General features: G+C 44.6%; 1 long non-coding RNA gene across 1 annotated transcript; it reads left to right on the top strand.

The window, feature by feature from the left end:
- Positions 1–3,704: 3,704 nt before the first annotated feature.
- Positions 3,705–6,837, top strand: LOC113926226. Its single transcript, XR_003521235.2, has 3 exons — positions 3,705–3,839; positions 3,922–4,160; positions 6,003–6,837. It is a non-coding gene; the product is annotated as an uncharacterized LOC113926226 (long non-coding RNA).
- The last annotated feature ends 16,602 nt before the right edge of the window (positions 6,838–23,439 follow it).

Here is a 23,439-nt window from a genome sequence, read left to right on the forward strand (position 1 = left end):
TAATCAGTGGCATGTCTTAGCAAAGCCATCAAGAGCTGTCACTTCGGCCCTCCCGGCATCCACGACTCCAAAGATGATACTTCATGCATCCTTGAGAGATCTGCCAGGCCTACTCAGCAACCCCACTCTGCCGACCTAGGTGCTGGGCCCTTCGAGGGTTAGGGCTATTTTAAAATCTTGGTTGCCCCCTTCGTTGAAAACAATTTGGATGCCTTTAGGTCAGTTGCAAAAAATGATCTGAGTTCATACGGAGACTTCTGAAGGGAAGCCTCAATTTAGATTTAGAAAACCATTAACCACTCACGGTTGCTATGGTGTTCATGAGACACACACCTTTCCCTTCCCATAACAGATAGTTTGAAATTCCTACAGTACATAGTAGTGAACACACACACATGTGCACACACACGAATACACACACATGCGCACACATGTACTGTGCACCGACATGCGTGCATAAACACACAACTGCACGCATGAATATACATGCACTCGTGTGCATGCATATTCACGGGAATGGACACATATGTGAATACATGTGCACACATGCATCATACATGCCCATGGGCACGCCCATGCCCACGTGTGTATATATGAACTTCACATTAATTTTAAAAAGAGGGTTGTGTTTTTTTTGAAACATTCAAATGTGGTCTAGTGGCCCTTGCTTGAAGTGAAGTCTTAAAATCCTGGAATGATATAAAGAGATGTCAGAGTTATGAAAGCACCATTATATTAAAAGTGACATTAAAGGACCTGGATTTTTTCTCTCTCTCGGCAACTTTTGAAGCAAATGTGCTCTGTTGACAAAGTAGTAGTTTCCTGCCAGCCTGGCGGGCTCAACCTGGAACCTGGAAATCAAGCAGTTTTCTTTCTGGTTCTGACACTGTCACCGAGAATAAACCCTCTACCATCAGGACACCACCGCTGCCCACATCTGCGACCCAGGCAAGAAGCAGCCACTCCCGCCGCCGTGAGGGTGAATGGACACGGCCTGCTACAGCTCAGACAGGACTCTCATGGACTGACTTTTGAGAATGGTCATTTCCTACATAATTAGCAGGGATGTTGCCTCTAAACTTGAAAGCAAAGTCAGGAAAGAGCCTTTCTCACCTGCTTGTTTCTCTACGAAGATGAAATCAGGGAAACGTAATACCAGTGTGTGTGCACGCGGCTCTACGAAAAAATGACAGTTTTAGTAAAAGGGCCTTTGGACCCCCGCACCCCCACCCCGACCACACAGCTCGTTCCAGGTCTTCGAGGGAGGGCGTCTGTGAGAAACATCAAATCTGTTTCGGAGCCACGATCTGTTGCTGGATATCGGGAGGCTGCTCTCCTTTCTGTGACAGAGTCCCTGACCCTCTGCCCTGCGTGAAGATAGCCTCGCACATGGGGAGAAACTGGGCTCCTGTCCGGGCCCTCAGGGCAGAGGGCACCTAGGGTGCGGAGCCGCGGCTTCTAGATGCTGCATGCTCCTAGCCCCAGGACGCCCCATGCTCAGCTCCTCCTCCTGCAGCTCGGTCACCTGTGCTCTGCACTCCGCCTGGTGCTCTGCTGGCTCAGAAAACCCGTGAGCACGTTCCCATCAGCCCCGCACTTGGTTTCCTGGCCCAGCTCACCCAGGAGGTTCCGCCCCCGTGACCTTCGAGGCCACGTGGAGCACTGAGTGCCCGACGAAAGTGGTGGGGGAGAAGAGCCCCCCAGCACCGGATCCCACTGAACATCTTGGCTTTACGGAAGCCTCCTGTCATTGCCCAAAACTTGAGGAAGCCTGTTCCACCCTTGAAAGTCAAACCCTTGCCTTTATAGTCCAACTTGGTTCTCCCTCCGACAAAAGAATTCATGCTGCCTGGCGCCGGCTTGATGTTGGGTGTCCCTCTACATGACTGCAGTTTAAGGTTTAACTCCATTGCCCTTGCTCTCACAATTGTTTCTGTAAACTCCCAGCACCCTGAGTCACCGAAGACCCAGCTGGGCAGGAGGATTGTTTGCCCGGTGACATTTTAGTGAAGAATTTTTAATCTGTTCAGAGACTGGTCTTCAAAAATCTTCAAATGCATGACAAGGCCACTCTCCAAATTTGGGGAGAAAACGCTGTCCCGAGGGCCTGGTGTGGGGTTCCAGTGGAGCCCAGCTGCAGAAGGACAGAGGACAGGTGCTCTTCCCAGGCCCAGAGGCCCCCGCCCGCCATCCCTTATCTCGGCAGAGATAACGCGCCCCGGAGAATGTCCCACTCTGTCCTCCCAGACCCACAGCGCAGAGCAGGCTCCCGGCACCTTCTTCCAGAGGGGTAGGATATAGAATGGAGGGGGATGTTGTTAAATGAGGGGAACCCTCCAAATAGATGCTGACCCCCAGGCTGAGAACATCAAGTTGGTGGGGGGAGCTCTGCATGGGCTGGTAGACCAGAGCTGTTCCTCCCATGGGAGCTGAGTCAGACAGCAGGGACCGTCTGCTCCGCCCGCTGCAGCAAGGAGGAATGCATCGAAGTATTAGCATCAGATCCTCGAGGACTGTCTTTGTCATGCCATGTAAACGGCTTCAGGCAGCAAACTGTCGTGCTGTGACTTTATATTAATCTCTGGCTTCTGGCTGGTCACGGGGTGTCACAGGCACTATAAATAGATTTTGGAAATGTGTACAGGGAGAAGGAAATGGTGTAATTAAGGTAACCCATCAGATGCCAACGTCACCCTTTAGAAAGGAGCCCTGAAATGCATACCGCCCAGGTCCTGCACGCCACCCTTCAGGGGCAGAGGTGTCAGGTATGGTCCTTGCAAGAACTCCAAAGCTCCTTGCAACACATCCCTCTTTAAGGGAACCTATTTTCCACGCCCAAATCAATCTGACAAGGTTGTTAGCTGAGAGTGCACATCTGGACACGTGCTGCTAACTTAGGGCTAGAGAAGGACAGAGCACTTAGAGACTTGGACTTTGTATTTGGGCCACAGAACCCTGTCTTCAAGATTGAGAGCTACAGGGGGAAAGGAAAGGAAGGGAAAATTTGTTTTTAAAATTTGAGCTCTCTCAAATAGTCCAACCAACACACAGGTTCTGGAGGCTGATCTGGCCAGGGTGAGCCATGAAAAAGCAAGGATCTGAACCATTTCAGCATGTCCCAAGAAAGAATTTGCTTTTCACACAAGGAAGCTAACCTTTAACTCCCATTTCTAAAAGCAAGGAGAAAAGTGGAATCGAGTAAAGAAACTAGAAGAAGTCTAACCTAAGTTGCCAGAGTCCAAGAGTGAGCTGTGTTACTACAGTCAAGTGACTCAACCTCTCTGTGTTAGGTTATGGTAGTCATGCCCCCCATTGGCTCATGTCTTCATTTTTCCACCTCCCTGACTAGCACCCTCTCCCACTGATTCTGGGCTTGGCCGGGAGTTGGCTTTGGCCAACGGGACAGTAAGAAGAGTGACACAGTTGAGGCTTGAGAAGCTCTTGCTCACTGGGATGTGCCCTCTCTTGCTGCCGGACTCCTCCCGCCACCCTGCCGGAAGTTGTGGTCAAGGCTTGGTCACCCTTGTCACCCATCCGTGCCCTGGACAAGGGCAGGAGGCGATCTTGCCTAGTGAACCAGAGAACCACGGGCTCCATCCGTGGTTGCTGCTCGAAGCCACTAAGTTCGGGGACTTTTACTGTACAGCAATTAATGCCGGGCATATTCTCTAAGCCTCCATATCTTCATTCCTAAAATGGGGACAATGAAAGCACTTACCTCAGAGAGTGCTTTGAGGATTAAGGGAGGTAATGCCTGGCGTGCTGATGCAAGGCAAACCCCACGGTCAGCTATCACAGATAACATGCATTGCCATCTAGCACAGTTTCAAAAAGCAAGTGTAAGTAACCCTTTTTCTAAATCTCTAAGTTTTAAAAACACTTAAGAAATACCAGCCGTAACATTTAAAAAATTTTTTTCAGACCAAAGAAAGTACATCCGTTCTCCCGTCCTCTCTTCTGGAGTGACAACAAAGGGGCTTAGCATCCCAGGCGAACTCTTCGGGCAAGTTGTGCGCCCCTCCGGAACTGAAACTTGCCCCCAACAAAGTCCGATGTCATTTACTGGTGGCTCGGGAAATACACTACCCAGGACACAAGCTCGCCTCCAACATGCCGTCAGTGACTCCCCCTTTTGTCACCAGCTTCCTAGCCCTGAGCAGGTAGGGGAAACCCAATGATGCACATGGGGCTTCAGAGCAAGCCTGGCCTGCAGGGAGAGGTGATGATGGTGGGGGGTGGGGAGAGGAGGGGGGTAGATAATCCACAGGAAGTCCCCAGGGCTAATTAATGACCAATCCTGGAGGGGCAGGAGCGTGTCCTCTCAAGGAAGATCAACACTGCATGCAGGCAGATAGCAGCGAGTGTGTTAGGCGCTGAGCTCCTGGGCTGATGACGTGAGTTCACGCGCTGCCCCTTTACTTACCCATCAGACGCCCTCCACGCTGTATTGCAAGGAAATATGGGGGAGCACAAAGAAGGGAGAACAGGCCTGGCATCTCTCAGGGGCCTCCTGGGTGCCCAAGCCCCTGCAGGCTGCCACGAGAGAGACGCTGAGGGCAATTCTAGCCGAGCAGGGAATGTGAGCCCAGGTTTGAACCCAGCATTTCTGGATCCAAAGTCAGAATTCTTTCTGCTCTTCCATGCTAGTTGGAAAGAGGAACTATAAAGCATTATGATGAAATGGTGGGGCAAACAGTAGAAATCCACGGCATCCTGAGGGAAGGCTTCAGTTCTTGCAGAGAGAGAGGAGACTTGGACATAAAAGAAGTAGAGTGCCCAGTTCCATCCCTGGCAATTCAAAGAGAATTTAGAAAACAGAAATTTAAACCAGAACAACAAAGGACTAGCATAATTGCCACGATGAAGCTTAGTCTGTAGAGATTATCTTTCTGGTATTAAAAGAGGCTGATAACTATCCCCCCCATAAGGATTATTACAAGAGCCATTGGTAAGATCTGTTATTTTACAGAGAAATGGGTTTTTGAACATGTTAGATTGTAGGGCTAAATCTCCCGAGTGCATGACTAGAACTTCTGTTGGAATGACATTTTTATTCATTCGGGAAGCATTTATTAAACACTTGCTAAGAATAGTGCACAGTTGGGAGGGGGAGCCAGAAAACTCACAACTGGAGGACTCTGCAGTGTCGGGAAGAAGATGCATAGAAGGGGTGCGTCGTAGCCCAGAGTGAGTGCCACTGACTGCAGTGAGCAGAGCCAGCCCAGATTCCTCCAGACAGAGTAGGAGAGGCTTGGAGGGGCTGGTGCGGAGCAGGCCCGGGTCAGGCTGGGACAGAGGGGGAGCCCACGGGGCGAAGACACCTTGTCTTCCAGAACAAGATGTCCTGCGCGGCCTCTGTGAATGTGCCCTGGCCACGGAGACCCTGGCTTTAGGGGGAAACACTGAGGGGCACCGAAGCCTCCCTATAGCTCCCCAGAGAAAGTCCAGGGATCCTCTGAGGTGTGTGAATCAACCTCAGTGTTAAAGGAAAAAAAAAAAAAAAAAAAGGTTAAGCTTGTTTACTACAAAAAGAATTCTCACTTGCATTACTCTTTCTCATCTCAGAATAAACGTTGTTCAAAAAATCCAGTGCAGGGAACACCCAGATGAATTCGAATTTCAGAGAGTGAACAATCATTTGGTAGAAGTCTGTCTAGGTGCTGCCAGGGCGTTCTTTGTGGTGTCTGGGACCCTCCTTGGAAGGAGTTGGGAGGAGATAGACGTCCTTCTAGGACGATGGGATTAGCCGCCTTTCACTCACGAGAGAGCAGAGCACAAAGAGGCCTGCAGTGCCCCGGTGGGCTCAGCAGCTGGGCACCTAAAGAGAACTTTCCAGTCTTTTTAATATCCGTCATATTTAGAGTGACCAGAAGCTTTTTGTTCCAAGGAATCAAATGCATTTTCAGAGTAAAGAATATTTCTGTAGTGGGAAGAAGCAATTATCTAATAAACGTTTGTGGATTTGATTCAAATCAAATTTGTATGTTGTCTTTTCTTAAAAGAGGAAAGTGCAGAAGCAAAGCTTTCTGAAGATCAGGGCTCTGAGGCCCTGGAAGAGGTGATGGGAAGTGATTGAGAAGTCCCCACAGCCACCATCTGGAAGCTTGGGGTGGAGTCCTCCCGGGCACAGAAGGACAGACGGCCCAATCCTTCCCTGCCCCGATATTCTCAGGAGGAAGCAGGAGCCTGTGTTGTCTTCTGACCCGGAATCAGCAGGGTTGCCATAGAATTTACAAGCAACTTCGAGACGCAGCACTGAGATGGAAGATTTAGGACTGGAAAATTAATTTTCTTTTCCTCCTGAGTAAAGCAGCTCTTTTTCTAAAGCCAAGAATCCTTACAGAATGAATGTACCCAACGGAAACGAGCCAGTAAGCACTGCATGACCCCAATAATTCCGATCATTTTGTGCCGCATTTTGCAGTGGCCTAAATTAAGCAGAAGAGAATCCGCAGGACACGGTGCTCCTGAGAACAAAGCTGAAACTCTGCCAGTGGAACCTCGTTCCCTGGGGGGAGACTCGGGGCGGTGTCTTCTAGAACCTAAGAAGAATAGCCCAGAGCTTGGTTTGTGGATGGAGCACTGTTTCTTGGGTGTAAGGGCTTTAAGGGAAACAATAACCAGCAAACAGCGACACAGAAGTCAGATCCGGATTTGACAAGAACACTTCTTTATTAAAATGTAATCTAGACAATTAGAACCTTGTAGCTAATTCAAACGGAAAATCCTGCAAATCCTGCAAAATGACAGAGTTCTCGTAAAATTTTATGTGTTTTCAAGTACATATCCCCTTCCTCAGTCACACTTGCAAAATGATATCCATCTGCATATGAGCCCAGAAGAATATTCTTAAAGCAGGAAATTTTAAGAGAAAACAATTGTAATAGTAATAAAAATAAGATACATTTATTTTCAAATGTACTTTGGTTTTATGAGAAGGGTTTGGTTACATAATACCTGTATGAGCTCAGTTCACTTTTTTGTACACAGAATCAATATTTCATTTTCCTATAAATCTAATATAAGAACAATTCTTCAGCCTTATTTTCAAGCACTGCAAATTGTTAACACAAAGCATGTCCATAGAAACTAAGGAAAAATAATCTTTATAAAATATGAATGAGCCGAGGTCTAAACAAAGATATTGATAAGGCTAGCACAAACACTGAACAAAGACACAGGCTTGAGATGAATTTAAAATGTCACTAAGTGCAAAGTTCTCTGTCCCCAGGATTTAAAAAGAAAAAAAAAAAAGGAAAAGAAAAAAGAAATCATCAGAGGAGGGCAAAAAAGAAAAAAAAAAAACAGTCAAAAATATTGATCAGTAACAGTCTTCAGTTTTATGTACTCTAGTAAAATTAGAATGTAAGTACAGTGAAATAGTCTTCTAAACAAAACTCTTAGAAAAAATGAAAAAAGAATATCAATGGACTTCCTACACTGATATTCTATGAAATGTTTCAAAAATATTAATAAATGTGTCACAGAATAAATACCCATGGTCAAACAAGTTTAGGGAAAGTGATCTGTGTTGTTTGAAATTCTCTTTTCAAATTAAAGGCTCTGAGAAGTTCTGCAACAAGGAGTCATATTTAATCCACCGTTTTCAAGACTTACTGGAGAACAGGACACCTTTTCCTCTCGCACACCTATCAACAACCTAAAGAATGATTTCTCAGGAAATACTAATTTGATAAAGTTGATGATTTAAATAGATCAGGGTCTCTGCCTTTATTACCCAAACTTTCCAAAGGAAATGAAGCACCGTTGAAGAAATCCTTTGAGATTATATTGACTTGCGCCGTCAGTCAAAAGCATGCCATCCCTTTTTCCACTGCGATGGTGGTGTTCCCGCCTCCTGGTCTCCCAGATCTCAGGAGGGACCCACTCCTTTGCATTGGAAATCTGATCCCCAGAACGTCCAGCAGGGGGCTCTGTTCACTAGCCCTGACAGCCAAGCACTTGAAGGCCCGTCAAGGTTAAGACGGCTCAACAAATAACAAGCCGGGAATGTCATCTGGCCCATTAGGACACAGCATTATAAAAAAAAATGTAATCATGGTTCAAGAATGTAGCATGAGAGAAATCTGTGCTCAGAATTTTATTATTAGGTTTTATCATGTGTGCATTTTCAAATATAGCTAAGAGATCCCAAAGGGGGGGGGAGATAAAAACCAAGGAATATTTTTTATAAAATAGTGATCAAACTGTAAGACTTACACTGGAAAATTTTAAAGGACTTAAAAGCTTCCTTACAACTTCCCTTGAGCTGACAACTCAAATATGCCAATTTTCTATCAAAAATAGTGGAGAAAAACAAAAATGTGAAAGTACAGTTGAAAATAAGTGGAAATAAGTGACTTCCACGGAGATGAGGAACAGATACCTCTCTCAAAAACAACCTCCTTCAACTAAAGAAAGCACATCGTGTTGGCAAAGTTGTACTGCGGTGAAGTTCGCAAATGTAATCTGGATTATTTTTTTCTTAAACCCTTTCTCCCAGATCTCACTCAACACACACCTACCCCCGAAGGGACCAAAACAAAACAGAAAGAGTGTTTTAAAAAACGTGTAAATGGGTTGTAAACAGATACAAGTATTTGGTTCAAAGTGAAAGCAGTGCCACTTGAACCAGAAAAGCTGGAAAGAGGACAAATAAAGTAGCCAGACAAGAAGATCAAGGGTGCAAAAGAGACTTCACTGCCGCACACAACATTTTGCTCTTGCTTTATTCACAGCAGACAGTGGCTCTTCAGAGGGGCACCTAGTCCCACTGGGAAAGATATGCAGCATGACAGGTGCAAGAGGCTAATAACGGTGGTATCTACAAGATGGGAGCGACTTAGTCCCTCCCAAGCCTTAGGAGGGTTTATATATAATAGGCGCGCGCACACACACACACACACACACACACACACACACACACACATCTCACCAATGAAACAGCCAAACCTTTGCCATTCTCTCATTAAAATGCCAAAACTATCTTTATAAATAAACTGTAAATAACTCAAATGGTCTGCCCTCTAATTTTCCCATAATCATGTGTAGATGAGTCTGAGAATGTGATTACTCTCATCCTACATTTTGATCTCATAATTAAAAATCAATGTTATGTTGGGGCACCTGGGTAACTCAAGTCGGTTAAGTGGCTGACTCTTGGTTTCGGTTCAGGTCCTGACTTCAGGGTACTGAGATTGAGCCCCGAGGGTCTGACTCTGCGCTCAGCGGGGAGTCTGCTTGAAAGTCTCTCCCTCTGCCTCTCCTCCCCCTTGTGTGCTTGCTCGCTCTCTCTCAAATAAATAAATAATTTTTTTAAAAAAGCAGTGTTATGTAAAGATGTGATTCCCACATACTCTGTGCTGTCATGTACTTTTTATTTTGCCCCAGACCAGTGACTCTGGAATGTGTGGAAGGCGCACACTGTGAACTGTGTGCAGGGGGGCAGAGCAGGTGTGGGGCAAGTACAATGTAATGTAAGTAAGTAACACCGAGCATTTTCCTACAAAGGGGATATTCACTGAGGTGGTTCTCAGTCCTGACTACCGGGGAGACCATTGCATTCCTCCGGGCATTTCTCCCCCAAGTGGGGCTCTGCAGGCCACAGGGTGGCTATTTCTAGCAGCCAATAGTGAGGACCTGGCTGGAATAACAGGCCCTGATGAAAGGGAGGAGACAGAGCCTCAGAACTCATGGGAAGCCCATGCCTGCCACTCCCCAGTCCCCTCGCTGGTCACACCCCACATGAGGGGGCTTGGAGACTAAACATGAGTCTCCGGAGTTTATGTCACAGAGAAAGTGGCAACTAAGAGCTAAAAGCAAGTTATTCCATGGGATCAGATCATCACAGAGTTTTCAAACGGGAAGCGCCCTACATATCAGCTAGAAACAGAGGTAGGCTGCCAGATACTTAAAAACGAACACTAAATCGGGGAATAAAGCCCTGATTTGTACCATTTGCCAGTATCTGGGATATAAATACTCCTACCCTGGCCAATTTCAAACCACCAGAGTGAGGTCATTGGATGAAGAGTCAGGAAGATGTCCAATTGGCCCGTGGGAGTGGGTCTGCGCACAGCACTGAGCTCAGACAGCCCAGGGCGGGGGATGCAGGTTTCTGAGCAGGCTCCAGACTCCAGGTCCAGGGAACATAGTTAGAACACAAATATTTGGTTCAGGATTGGGTCCCATGCTGGAATTACTTCTCTTTCTCATAGATTAGAATTTGTTTAAAACAGATACTTATTATAGTATTTTGATGTTTATTAAATCCTATAAGCAAACTTATTTTGTATTTTTAAAAGTAGTTTTCACTACCGTAAAAATAATTTTTCTGAAGAAAACCACAACCCTCGTTCGGTAATGGAATATGAAAACAAGCATCCGTACGTTTCTGTACCTTATTTTGACATAATTTGGATAACGTATACTCAATAAATTTTCAAGTCAATTTTTTTTTTTTTTTTTTTGCTGCCTCTTCTGTTTCACTACTAGAGTCATCTCAATTTTAGCTTCACTTTTCTCCCTCAATTTGTCATACAGCATCCCTTGTTCAGAATCTCTCTCACTATGGGACTGGGAGGCACGGTGCTGAGTGGTGGATGGTGCAGGAAGCACAGAATAAAAACAGCGAGAAGCAGCAGAAGTGTTCGCTGAGCCCCTGGCCCATTTACCAAAAACAAGGAGTCGGTCTAAGTTATCTCCATATGTTTCCATAAGGCTTCTATCCTCTCGCCTCTTACTGCCAAGTAAAAATGAAATTTCTTCTCATGCCCAGAAGCCATAAAGCTCTTATATGGACATACGAACTTCAAAGCATTCACATTTCTTATGGATCTTATGTGATTAAATATTCAGCCTGCCGAATATTGAATATGAAGCTAAAGAAAGAGGCAGCATTGAGAAAGAAACTCATAATGGCTCTAACGTACAATAGCAAACAATTGGTTTGGACCAGTAAGAACCTTGATACTATACTTTGTGTGTGTTTATTCTAATCAAGAGCCACCAAAGACATGGAAATTTACAATAAGCCCCCTCCAAATAATGAGTGTCTTAGATGAGTAAAGCTGAAAACTTTTCAAATTCCCAACTCTTCATTTTTATTCATTGTGGTATTTCTGGGTTTATTTCATTACCTCAATTAGTAGAGTGCATGGAAATAATTCAGGTATTTTCATCTTTGTGTCTTGGAAGCTCCCCACTGCTCTTAAAACACTTTCTGTGCTTGGAAAAAATATTTAGGGTTGCAAATATTCTGAACATGCCAAGGTGATATGTTCTTTTTTCAATTTGACTAAAGGTACTGATATAGATCAGTTTTGTGAATTTTAACAATGTCATTTAGAATAAAATATATATGTGATAGAACTCAAAGGATTTTGCATCTTCGAAGTGCCATATTCAATAACTCCAAGAAAATGTAAAATCAGTTGTAAAAAAGAGCAAGATGAACTCTATAAAAATACAGCATGTAACAATATAAGCACTGAGGAATTAGTGAAGGTAATTAAATATCAAGAACATTTTCAAAGGAAACAAAGAAGCAAATCAGGGTCTAAAAAAACTAGACACGCCTTTAAAGAGGAACATCGCAATTAGATAATTAGATGAGTGTATTTGGGAAACCTCATTGTTTTGCTTGTTATTTATTTTAACTAAAATTTGAAACAACAGTAAAAATGCAAATAAAAAAAAATGAAGGGTGGTCCACGGGAGTCCAGCAATACCAACTTAACTAAAGAATTTTCCAATACTGTGCAAAAATATTAAGGAAAATATCAACAAAAAGGAAATACCAAGAGACAAGCGCTCACTGTGTTGCCTCACCCCTGAGCAACCACCAATGGAATCAGGTGGAAGGACAGACACAGTTCCTCTCAGTATTTACATGGTAAAAAATAAATCTAACACAAGGGGCTTTGTCCAAATGCCTTTTCCCTCTCCCTCTTTTTGAAGTGCATAAAGTAAATTGCACATCTTTAAAGACTCATTAGGAGATGGACAAATCCCAACAAAGGGAGTATCACTGACCACATGTGTTGGAAAGAAGCTTCTTTTTATTAAACATCTCTGAAAACCTGACAGTTTTATGTAAATGCAATTTGTTAAACCCAGTTCTAAATGGGGAAAAAAAAACCCATGCTGTCTATTCATGGGGGATGGTGCTTTTTTGTTGTTTAACACTGCAAACCAACCACAGTATCTCAAAATTCAAAGAAACCAGAAACAGATCTAAAAGGTAACTACTCCTAACACCTGCTTCTTGTGCGTGGAGAGGGTATGTTGGAAGTTGAGGGGCACGTGGGGCGATCAGAGTGACTGATGCAAAACCAGGGTAAAATTTCGCATGGGTTCGTTTCATCCAGGCTGAAACTTTGGTAAGAGTGCATATGTGTCTTAGCTACAGCAAGTGAATCAGCAAAGGCAGAAGAGCCTGCATGAATTGTAGGGTTATACATGCAGGACTCTTCCAACCCAGCGTTGTGGGAAATTACAGACATGGTGGATGTTCTATACACTAGCGGAAGAGAATATATAGCGTCCTAGAGAGGGCACGTGGCCGATTTGGTGGAGCGTGTGGCTACTCTACAAGGATCTGATCTCATAAAGTCAGTTTGGTACTATATACAATATTTTCTGGTGTTGTCATGGTGATAGGGTGTCACAATACAATAGCCTCCAAACTGACCACCCAGACCCCACACTATTCCCCTCTAACCCCCTTCTTCCATTCTGCCAGCACCAACATATTTCTGAAATAGCCACTCTGATCATGCTACTTTCTTACATAAACACCTCAGATGGTTCCAGTGTTCGGTCTACAGACATAAATAAAATTGTAAAGGTATTTTATCAGATGGCCCCAATCTACCATTCTGTGATTGATGGCATGCCCCCCACCCTCAACCCTGGCTCATATTCCCATCTCCTTAGAAAGTTCTCATCTGCCTTCTCTACACAGCTAACTAATCATCTTCCATTGGTTACTTCCAACTGTTACTTCCTCAGGTTGGTGCCTCAGGTAGAATTAATTCTCACTCTTCCTTGCTCCGAGAGCATCTCACTTGTACAAAAAGATTGTACAGAGTTAAGTAGGTATCACACTGTATTCAAGTTTAGAATAGACCATATTTGTTTTATTGTTAATATGTGTGTGTCTAAGTTGGACTGAGGTCCCTTGAGGATGAGGGCAAGTTTTTCGTTCTATAGCCAACTGCCCACCCACAGTGAACACATAGCAATTGTTAGTTCAATAAATAGGGTTTTATAAGATTACAGATTTGATTATTTAAGATCAGTGATTTTCCATTTTGCAGACTCAAAAATACAGACACAATGCTTAGACTCACCCAGTGAGTTAGCAGCCATTCTATTAAATGATAGATAAACACAAAGACATATATAGATTCAGATCGACCCAGACGTTATATATTCTTTCAAAGGTTCCTGAACTCTCAACTTTCCTTCTATAAGCAAGGTGACGTATCAACAAGACTTGCATTAGAAAACCTTTTAGTTGCAAAATTCATAGCATAGATGGGCTCATTTTTTTTACATGAAGAAACATTAGCACACAAAAGCTAGACTAATTTACAGGCCTTTCTTGGTGAATTAACAACAAAGCCTCAGCTAGGAGCCAAGATTTACTGAACCTCCAGGTTAATCTTAGTCCATTGAACCATTCTGTAACCCAGCGGACTAGACCTAACGAAGAAGGATAGTGTTGAAACAGCACTCCTTCTATTAACAGCCACTGTCAGTAGGAGATGTGGCTACAATCTACCTCATCCCTGTAGGGTAATGAGTCAGCAATCATGATATATCTCTAACTGATTTGAAACAAGCACATGACAACCGGTCATGGCACTATTTGGGGCACAAAACGGGGTGAGGCCAACAGATAGAGCATTAAACCTATTGAAGTCTAACGTCTTTTGTAAAACTCTACTTAGCTCCAATACATGAGGATCTTTCCTCAGCACTAGATGCCTTGAAAATTATACTTTACAGGGGAAAAAAATAAAACTTGCCAAGTTATGCATTGAATGTGACAACCTTCAGTACATTTGGATGTTTCTAAGAAATGTTTCCTAAATTACATTTGGATTTTCTGCATGCTAAGGGAAACAATTTGCATGTCATCAACAGATACATGAAAATCCCAAGCTGTGTTAGAAAAACTTTATAAACATAAACATTTGGTATGCCAAATTTTATGCCTAAGTATCAAAGGACTAGTAGCTTCCTCATGGTTCTGTATTTACAATGTTGGCTGGGTCAAATCAATGATGGATATGGTGTTTTCATTAAAAAGAAGGATGAAAATGGTAGGCAGATTTTGGAATGCATGAATAACCATACGAGGAAAAAATGGGGGAAAGTATATAAGGGTATCTTAACGTGACATCACTTCTCTTTTGAGTTTAATGTTCATAGGGAAGCAGTGCCGAGTAAACACACACACACACACGCACACACACACAACCCTGGCATGAAATGTTGCAACTATGTGACCTTGCACAAGTCGCAGACTCTGAGCCTGGCTTCTAATGTACAAAAGGAGAATGGTTACGTCTTCCATTTCCTCACGGGACTATTGCAAATATTAAATAAGTCCTTGAAACCCATGAAAACTATGAAAAGCTATTTTATAAAGAGACATCAGAGAAAGCAACAAAGTTGATGAAACAAAGTCCAAAAGGTGAAAAACGGATGAGATGCAGACAAGTATAAAAATATCAATGATCCATCTTGAGTGTGATGCTTTTTAAGTCTGGTACCATTGTTCCTGATTCTTGAATTACGCTTCATTTCCAGAAAGAAAACTAGATCAGAAAAGGAGCCTCTTAAGGCAGGGTGCTTACTCCATACCTGTTCGCAAGTGGCAAGCTCCCTTCGGGTCTCCGACCATTTGGACCCAGCAGTCCTGTAGTGGCCTCGCCCCACACGTGCTGGTCTGCCAGCAGGAGGCAGGGAGCTGCTGTGACCAAGCGAAGCAGGAGAGATAATCTCTTCCCCCAGCCAGGAGCAGCGCTCAAAGAAAGAGCTTCTGGAAGAGTCCTTCGGTTTGTCATTCTCCATGACCATGGGATTTCTTATCTCACTTTCCTGTTTTCTTCTGCCATTTTCATATTGTTATTCCATTTTTTGGTGAAATTACTTTATCCGTTCCTTTGGGATCTCTCCTTCCCCCGTGGTTCCTTTCCTTTCTCTAGAACCTCTTGCCATGGCTCCCCCGTGATTGTGTGCTTCTCTTTGTCTTCTTCCCCCCTCCCTCCTCTCCCCCAAGGTGAGGTGGACATGGCGCCAGGAGCTCGATGCTTCGAGAGGCCCATGAAATGTTTCCATTGCTTTTAGAATCAGAAGAAACCATGAATTTTTAGGTCAAATCAAATGTGTCAATAAACAATTTAACATATTCATCTTTATAGAGACAGAGTCGTCAAATATAGTTGTGAATATGTAGTTTTTATGGAAGAAGGAATACCCAGACAACAGTCCCGAGGCCCACAATAGTCATAATGTCACCCCGTCGTCTCCTGCCACTAAGCCTACCAACACTGTCACTTTACTTTTACAGTAAAATCCACTCTGTCATTTTTAAAGTTTCCCCAACAACAAAGTCAATAGCTAACTTTCCTGTATTCCCACGGTGGTTTGAACCTATACACACCCATTACTGCAATGATTATATTAACATCAATTATCATTGTCTGAGCCTCAGTGCACTGTGAGCACTTTGGAAGCCTAAACCTGTCTTATTTCCCCTTTCAGGGGATTACTCAATATTTCATATACTAACTAATCAGCACATGAGTCAATCAATGATCAATGACTTACCCTGTACCCACTGGTGCTTCTCTGTCACCGGAGAGTACACACCCCTCCCAGCCACCGAATGAGCTCATGAGCAGGGAGGCTCCCATGGGAGGAGGAGGGGCACAGCCATGGCAGAAAGTTAGGGGAAGGTGGCAGAACTGTCCACAATATCACTGGCTGGTGGCGGAGGGTGTGACTTCAGAGACCTGTTTGCTGTTGCTGATGTGCAACCGGAATTGTGAACGTCTTTGGTGTGTCAGGCCCTCTCGTTCTACATGTCCTGTTTGCCAGTGAAACCTTCCATGGACAGGTCCTGAGCAGCTGGCTGCACACAAATGAATATGTATTTCTGGACACAGCAAACCAACCCATTATCCACACTCACTGAAGTCTGCTCGACAGAGGCAGCAGAATTCCCATAAAAAAAAAAAAAAAAAAAAAAAGACCCTGGAATTACAAAATACTCACACCATCTTTGTGTGTTCACGGAAAAGTACCCCTGGATCAGATGGAGGGATGTTTAAAATTGAGGGAAGGAAACAAAAGGAAAAGTTAGAGAGGAAACAGACCCACGTTTCCAACACTTGTGTAATTCCTGCAAGCCTCGTCTTCAAGGCCAGAGGAACATTTCCTCGTTGCTCATTCCTGCGGCTTGACATGGTCTAAAAGCACCGCATGCACGTTTGAATTGGATAGGGCACAAAGAAAGTGTGGGTAATGTTATTGCAGAAAAGAACCCTAAATGAAGATCTGGGGCTCCTGAACTTACACAACTGTCTTGAGGTGGGCGATGCAAAACTTCCCGGGGAAAGAACCAGGCATCCCTCAGTCAGGGCCTGTGTGCTCTTGTCTGCTGGAGAACACAGTCGCGACTTTGAAAACTTGACTTGGATACAAAAGAAAGTGCTGTTTTCCCTCTAGAACTTCTGGTTCTCACGGCATCTTCTGTTGCTGTAAAATTATATTTATTAATGAAGCCCCTGGGAAAGTTGCCTTCATGGAACGGCAGCTGAAGTAATGCTGCAGAAATGAGAGTAAAATTGATCCAAAGGCTTGCACAATCCCAAGGCCTCGAAAAGCTGAGAAATTAAGCAGTGAGGCTGGTTGGGCCACGGGCCTTGGTGCAGAGTCCCCCCAGAGCATCTCTCCAGGCGCCTGGCCCACCTGCTCAAGGCCTCTTGCTTCATTCAGTGCCACCCGACCTCCAAGCAGAGCTGGGCTTTCCCCTGACAAGCCTTCAAAGTCAAAATAAGAAAAAGTGCAAGTCCACGAAGAGCCTCATCTTGCTATTCTGCTGAAACACGAAAGCAGGAACTTTCTTTTATTTAGCAAACATTGTGGAATCCTGTGGGTCAGGCACGGCAATCGTGTGGGTGGAAGAAAATAAACATATGCAAATAGTAAGTATGGGCTCCATCATGGAAGGCTTGCACGGTCACCAGGTAAACAGAGCCTTAGTCATGGAGATGGAAAGCAGGTGACCCTGTAGCACAGAGACTGTTAGTGACAGAATCCCATTCCCAGGCTGGAAGTGGACAAGAAAATTGAAACTCTGTGGGCCCTTCCTCCTTCCGATCCCTCCTCAGTGTGTTTCTGCATCCTCACGATGATGCAGCCTTCTGGTCCAACGCGGAAGTGGGGTTGGAAAACACCATCTGACTCGTTCTGCTGTTTTCAGGTCCCCCAGGAACTCACAGGCTTACAGCTCCTCCCAGGCCTTGAAGAGCCTCCTCCGTGCTCACATACATCCTCTGTAATGACATATCGCTTAAATGGAAATGGAAGCTGACCCAGTGCCCCAAGTGTGTCCATTAATCAGACTAAACATTCACATTTGGAGGTTGAACTTTTCCCTCTCTTAAACCATACGATTTCACAGGCTGGGCAGAGAGAACGCCCACAGGCCTGCCCGGGGGAGAAGCTAACGCAAATGCGCCATCAGAGGTCACCCTGAAAGGGTTTCCTCAAATAACTAGGGCCTTCTTTTAGCTTTCTTCTCCCCGGAAATGTGTTCAAAACTTGCCGAAGTCACTTTTTTTTATGACCAGTATAGAAATAAAACCTCACCTGCGCAATTTAACTAGTTCGAATGGCTTCTGTCTTGTTTTGTTTTGTTTAGCCTGAACAAGAAATCTTCTTGAGTTTTTTTGCAGTAATAATGCACTGCATTACTGTACAATGACCAAAAACCCTCTCGACATATATAAACCTCAAAAATATGATAAAAAGAAGAGTTCTCACCCTGTTACGACAATGCAGGACTTTTGCCAACCTGTCTGAACACTGGTAAGAAAATTACGGGCCATATTTTCACACTGACCAAGAAATACAATGGACCTGCTCCTGACAAGTAGCATAAAAACGTCCTGGCCCTCAAGAATGGAACTGCTTCATCTGTGTTTCTTGGTCTCTCCCTGATGGCTCCTGGCAGAATGCCCAATACCCACCAACACCTAATAAATATTCACTGATGATGACAACTTATATCTGCCCTGGAGACTGGTCAATATCCCTGCCTGTCTGATGGCACTGGCCTTGTGCCCCCCAAATCCCAAATGCAAGCAGCAGGTGGCTTGGGGAGCCACAAAATGAGTGTGTGAAGCCACGGTGCTGGACCCCACCCTTTCCAAAACCAGCACAGCCGGCTAGCTAGTGATGAACTGCGTGGAGGAAGACTCCCCACCAGCTCTTACCCCAGACGATGGCACTTGGATCTGCTAGGGCATTTAATTAGAATCTCAGAGGCAGGGAAATTACTGATGGTATTTCACAATGCAAAGATGGAAACCTAGAATCTTTTATATTTAAAACATTCTATTGGGGAATTTTGATAAGTGCATATAATCTCTGATTTTTAAATATTTCATATATGAGAACAGTGTCAAATAAATTCAGCAGTTCTCACAGAAAGCTAAACTCTTATTTTTTATAAGCAGATTACTTTGTTGGAGACTATTATAGTAATTTACTTTCCCTTTAGAAAGCTCCCCTGTTTATGGATGTTAGCTAAGCTCCATTAGCACAAAAGGTTGCCTGAATTTTTCTAGGAAAGGTAAAAACATCCAGTTAATAGTTTTAAACTCTTTAACAACACAACAACAAAGCCCTAAACCTCTCTCTTCAGTGGTGTCCTAATGAAATCGAACTGGAAAATGCTAAAGCTACAGAAATCCCAGGCTTTGAGTTTTGTTTTTTTTTTTTTTAATTGTCATTTTCCCCTTGCACTGAGGCATTAATCCTTCAAGAATAGAAAGCAGACTTGCCAATAACCCGGCAGAGAAGGGGCATGGGAGTTAGAGAAGGAAGGAAGCTCCTAAGTGTGGGAGTGCCCCCTCTCCCCCTCCCCGCAGAAGTCACTACTGAGCCCTTCCAGAGGGCAGCCCAGCCTCCCGCCCTGCAACTGGAAGGCGGCCCAGAGCAGCATTGGTATTCAAATTAGGCTGCCAATCTCAGCCTGGCACAGCTCTGGCCGGCCTGTCAGTACAAGGCTTGAAGAAAAGGTACCAGATCTCAGATCCGGGGAGATGCAGCCAGGTTTCAAACCCGCCTGGAATATATGTCATCAGTCTGTAAAGCAAGCCGCCCTCAAGTGGGGAGCATTTTCTTCTCCACGGTCTTTGGTCTTTGTTTTCATTAAAACGAAAATAACCAGAAGACAATGCATCTCCAACAGAGATTTAAAAAGAAAGAGGAAGGGGCTCCACGGAGTCAAGCCACTCATTCAGCTAAACACGGGTTTCTATGGGAACAGGAGCTGCTTTGTGTGGCTGGAGCAACTCCCCATTCCCTCCAGCCCATGGACCGGGGCCACTGCCCTGTGACTGTATTTGTGTGGCCAACTTTTCTTCTGTCTCATTCACTCTCGCTGGCCCCGTCGGTCCTGGGCAACAACACTCACTGCCACAGAAGAGAAAAAGAAACGGAGAACCCATAGCATCTGGGCTGAATTAAATCACGAAGCACAAAAGTAGTCCGGGCGACTGGGAGCAGGCTTTCCGTGCAAAGGACCACAGCCGGCGCGCTGTTTCTGGTCTCACTTCGTATCACTTCCTCAAGCAGGGTTGTGACCATTTCTGAACTCAGTTCCTGCACCACACACACAGGACGGATCAGTTTAGAATTCAGTCCTCATGCGCATGAAATGTTGTGGACACACAGGGTAGTACAGAAAAGTAGTAATGGTGATGCCTTTTACGGAAAATGGTTAGAGAAACATGATTTAAAACAAACTTCACTCAGTAATTTTTTTTTTAAATGTTGATATAGTCTGTGTGAGTGTATGAGAGAGAAACTCTTAGACGGTCACCCACCTTGATGAGGCGGGTGGCCCAGGGCTCAAAGACCGGTGAGCCCAAGTAAATCCCAAGGTTCAGCTTCTCTATTTGACGGGGTGTCTTTAATATGGAACCTTTTTCTAATTCATTTGAACTTTAAATTAAAAAAGGGAAATATTTATGAATCTATTACTCAGAGGCTGCCACGCAAAAACATTTTAGCACATAAATCCTCATCATTGTACCAAATGTCAGGACTTTTTCTCTTTTTATTAAAGGAAAGACATATTTCTTAACATTGTTCATAAATCACCACCAAGATATTTAGTGCTACAAGTTCCTCAGGCTTTCAAAGACAGTCTTTTCTTTAAAAGCTTTACAGAATGTTTCAAAGTCTACCCCTGGCAAAAACCCCGATGTTATTCACAGGAAAGTTTTCAGATTCAAAGACGTTTGCATTTTGTTTGTAAGTATTTATTTAGGAAAACTACAATTCACTTTCTTTTGCAAAGATGAAATTTATCATTTAGATTTTTTTATCATTTAGATTCAAACTTGTGAAAACTAAAAAAAACAAGTTTAACCTATTTATGTATAACCCAGTTGCAATCTTACAGTTTTGAACTGTATCTCGAGATATATGGCATGAAAAGAGTTATTAAAGATTGAGGGCCACTTCCAGCCTTAGTGAATCGGAAATATGATTTTTTCATAAAGCCCAGAGCCCATCTTTAAATCCATCTTTTCCCGCACTCACCCTCCTCATGGATGTAATGTCTCTTTATCACAGAGATGTTAGGACATCAGCAATCTGTAAGGATTTTACATTCTCACAGCTGGCCCCTTCTGTTCTCTCCCACAGAACCTCGTGGGAGTCTCTGAAAACATTATTTCTCAAAATGTTAAGCAGACTGAAAATCCTGAGCAGGCCCCTTTACTTTCCAGGGTCACAGGAACAAGTCTGCTCTTTCCCTTTTTTCATCTTATTCTTTCCTTCTCTTTTTTTTTTTTTATTTTCTTCTTTCCTTGCACCCCCTCGTCTGTTTTCTCTTCTCTTCTCTGCTCTGCTCTCTCCCTTGTCTCCCTAAGAACCTTCCTAGAATGAAGCGTTCAGGATGCCCTGAAGTTCAGGGACCCCTTTCTCAGTAATTAGAGCTTGTGCTTTTCTCCCACATTCCTGGGAAATTAATAATCGCATGCATTATTCTTCAAAACCCAGTATTTTTCACGTCCCCAGTTGAGAATGCAGAAGGCAACGTTACCCACCTGCTCGGCCCACCTCAGACTCCACTTGACTTTGTTCCTACAGGAGAGAAACGGGCATGACTGGTATGCCTGAAGGGAAATCCCATTCTCGGGCAGGGAGGCAGGTTAACAAAGAATTAACTGGGTAATTGTTAGAGCGCAGGTGTGTTAAGTCAGTCTTTTTCTACAGGGGCCCAGGGAAGAGTGACCACCCTCCCTGCCTTCCAGTGCCAGGGGAAAAAAAGCGTCTCCCAATTAGACTGCCTTGGTGTTCAGCCTCCCCCATCCTTCCCTCCCTCCCCCCAAGGTACCACCCTTCCCTGTTCTGGAACCCCTTCTACTTCTTTTAATTTTTTTAAGACTTATTTATTTATTTGAGAGAGGGAGACAGAGAGAGTGGAGGGGGGAGGGTCAGAGGGAGGGAGAGAATCTTCAAGCAGACTCGCCGTGGAGCCCAACAGTGGGGGCAAGGGGGTGTGTCCCATCTCATGACCCATGAGATCAGGACCTGAGCCGAACCCCACACTCAACCGACTGAGCCACCCAGGCGCCCCTCCTGCCCCTTCTTTGTACTGCCTCTGTGGCCTCTGCCTTGAAACATGGGTAGGTCTCCAAGAATCTGGAAATGCTTCCACCAGGCTTGACAGCATCCTCTGTTCACCTTCTCTAGTCACACACAGTACAATCACCCCACAGAGAGGTCAGAGCTACCAGGCAATGGCAGGCTCACAGGGTCTCGGAGTGGGAAGGGGCTTGGCCATGTCTCTCCTTTGCTCAGGGAGGAAATCAGCAGCAAGGGTCTGCCGTTCCTCTATCAAGCCCTCCTTTCTATGTCCAGCCTCTGAGGTCCAGCTCCCACACCCTCTAGTGCAGAAAGCCCACTTTCCAGAAGGCTCCACAGGCAGACAGGGTTGCTTTGGCCTCTATTCTGCCGCCCCCCCCCCGTCTACGCTCAACACCCTACTCTGGTGTTTGCATACCACTCGGTCTCCTGTTGTTTCTCCCACCGGTCGGACCTCCTCCTCTTTTCCTAAATCCAGATCCTCTTCCTTAGTTTCTCTCTGCCCTCACCTCCCTCCATTTAAATCCAACTCCAATTGCAAATCAGTTAGCACGTATTGCCTTTTCTTAAGCATCCACAACTTCCCTTCCATTACACGCCAATCGTTGCTTCTGTACATCAGACCTGGATTGTTACAACGTACAGGTGAATTCTAAATCCAAAAGTTCATTTGGGTTCCAAGTAGGAAACAGACTTGAAAACCACAAGAATATGTGGTCCTAGAGCATAGAGACTATCCAATTCAACTCGGAATCTCCAGGGATGCTTAGCACCTCATAGATCCACAAGAAATCCGTGGACATTCTAGGTTTGGTAGACTCTAAAAAAGAGCATCCATTCATTCAGAAACACCCACCATATCACTACTAAGCAGCAGAAGCACAGTGATAAAAGAAAGACATGGGGTTCTCTGCATTTCTGGAACTAACACCTAGTGGAGGCAAAGAAGTCGAGCCAATAATCGTTAGAGTGATTAATTACAACTAAAATACGAGGAAAAAGCACAGGGCACAGTGCCCACCTGGGGTGGTAGAGCATGAAGAAGCTGATTGGGAAGGATGAGAAGGACCTGGAATGTCCTGAAGGAAGATGGAGTGGACGGGAATGCTGGGCAGCACTGAAGATGGCTGGTAAGGCTGGAGGGGCAAGAGAAAGAGAAGCAGGGGTACGGGAAGGGATGTAGGTCCCTCGGGGCCATGATGTCCACAGCAAGAATACTGGGCTTCATCTCGAACCAAAGAGATGCCATTAGACACAAATCACGGATGGCGCTTTTAGAGCTTCTCCCCATCTCTCTATACGGTATCTCTGTACGTGTTTTCTCCACGTTAAAATCTTTGGATAGAAGGTTGGGGGGCAAGTCGTTGAAATAAGAAAACGTTTTGCCTTCTCGTCGATGGAATAGGCATACCAGCAACAGGGCAAGTTCAAGTCACTATCTCAGATGGTCACTCAGTGCCAGGGGAGGAGGGAGAGAGGGCTAGGAATCCGCATGTCACCACATGACAAGACATAAATAGCCGAAGATGACAGGAT

The sequence above is a fragment of the Zalophus californianus genome, chromosome 7, assembly GCF_009762305.2.
Source record: "Zalophus californianus isolate mZalCal1 chromosome 7, mZalCal1.pri.v2, whole genome shotgun sequence".
NCBI classification, from domain to species: Eukaryota; Metazoa; Chordata; class Mammalia; order Carnivora; family Otariidae; genus Zalophus; species Zalophus californianus.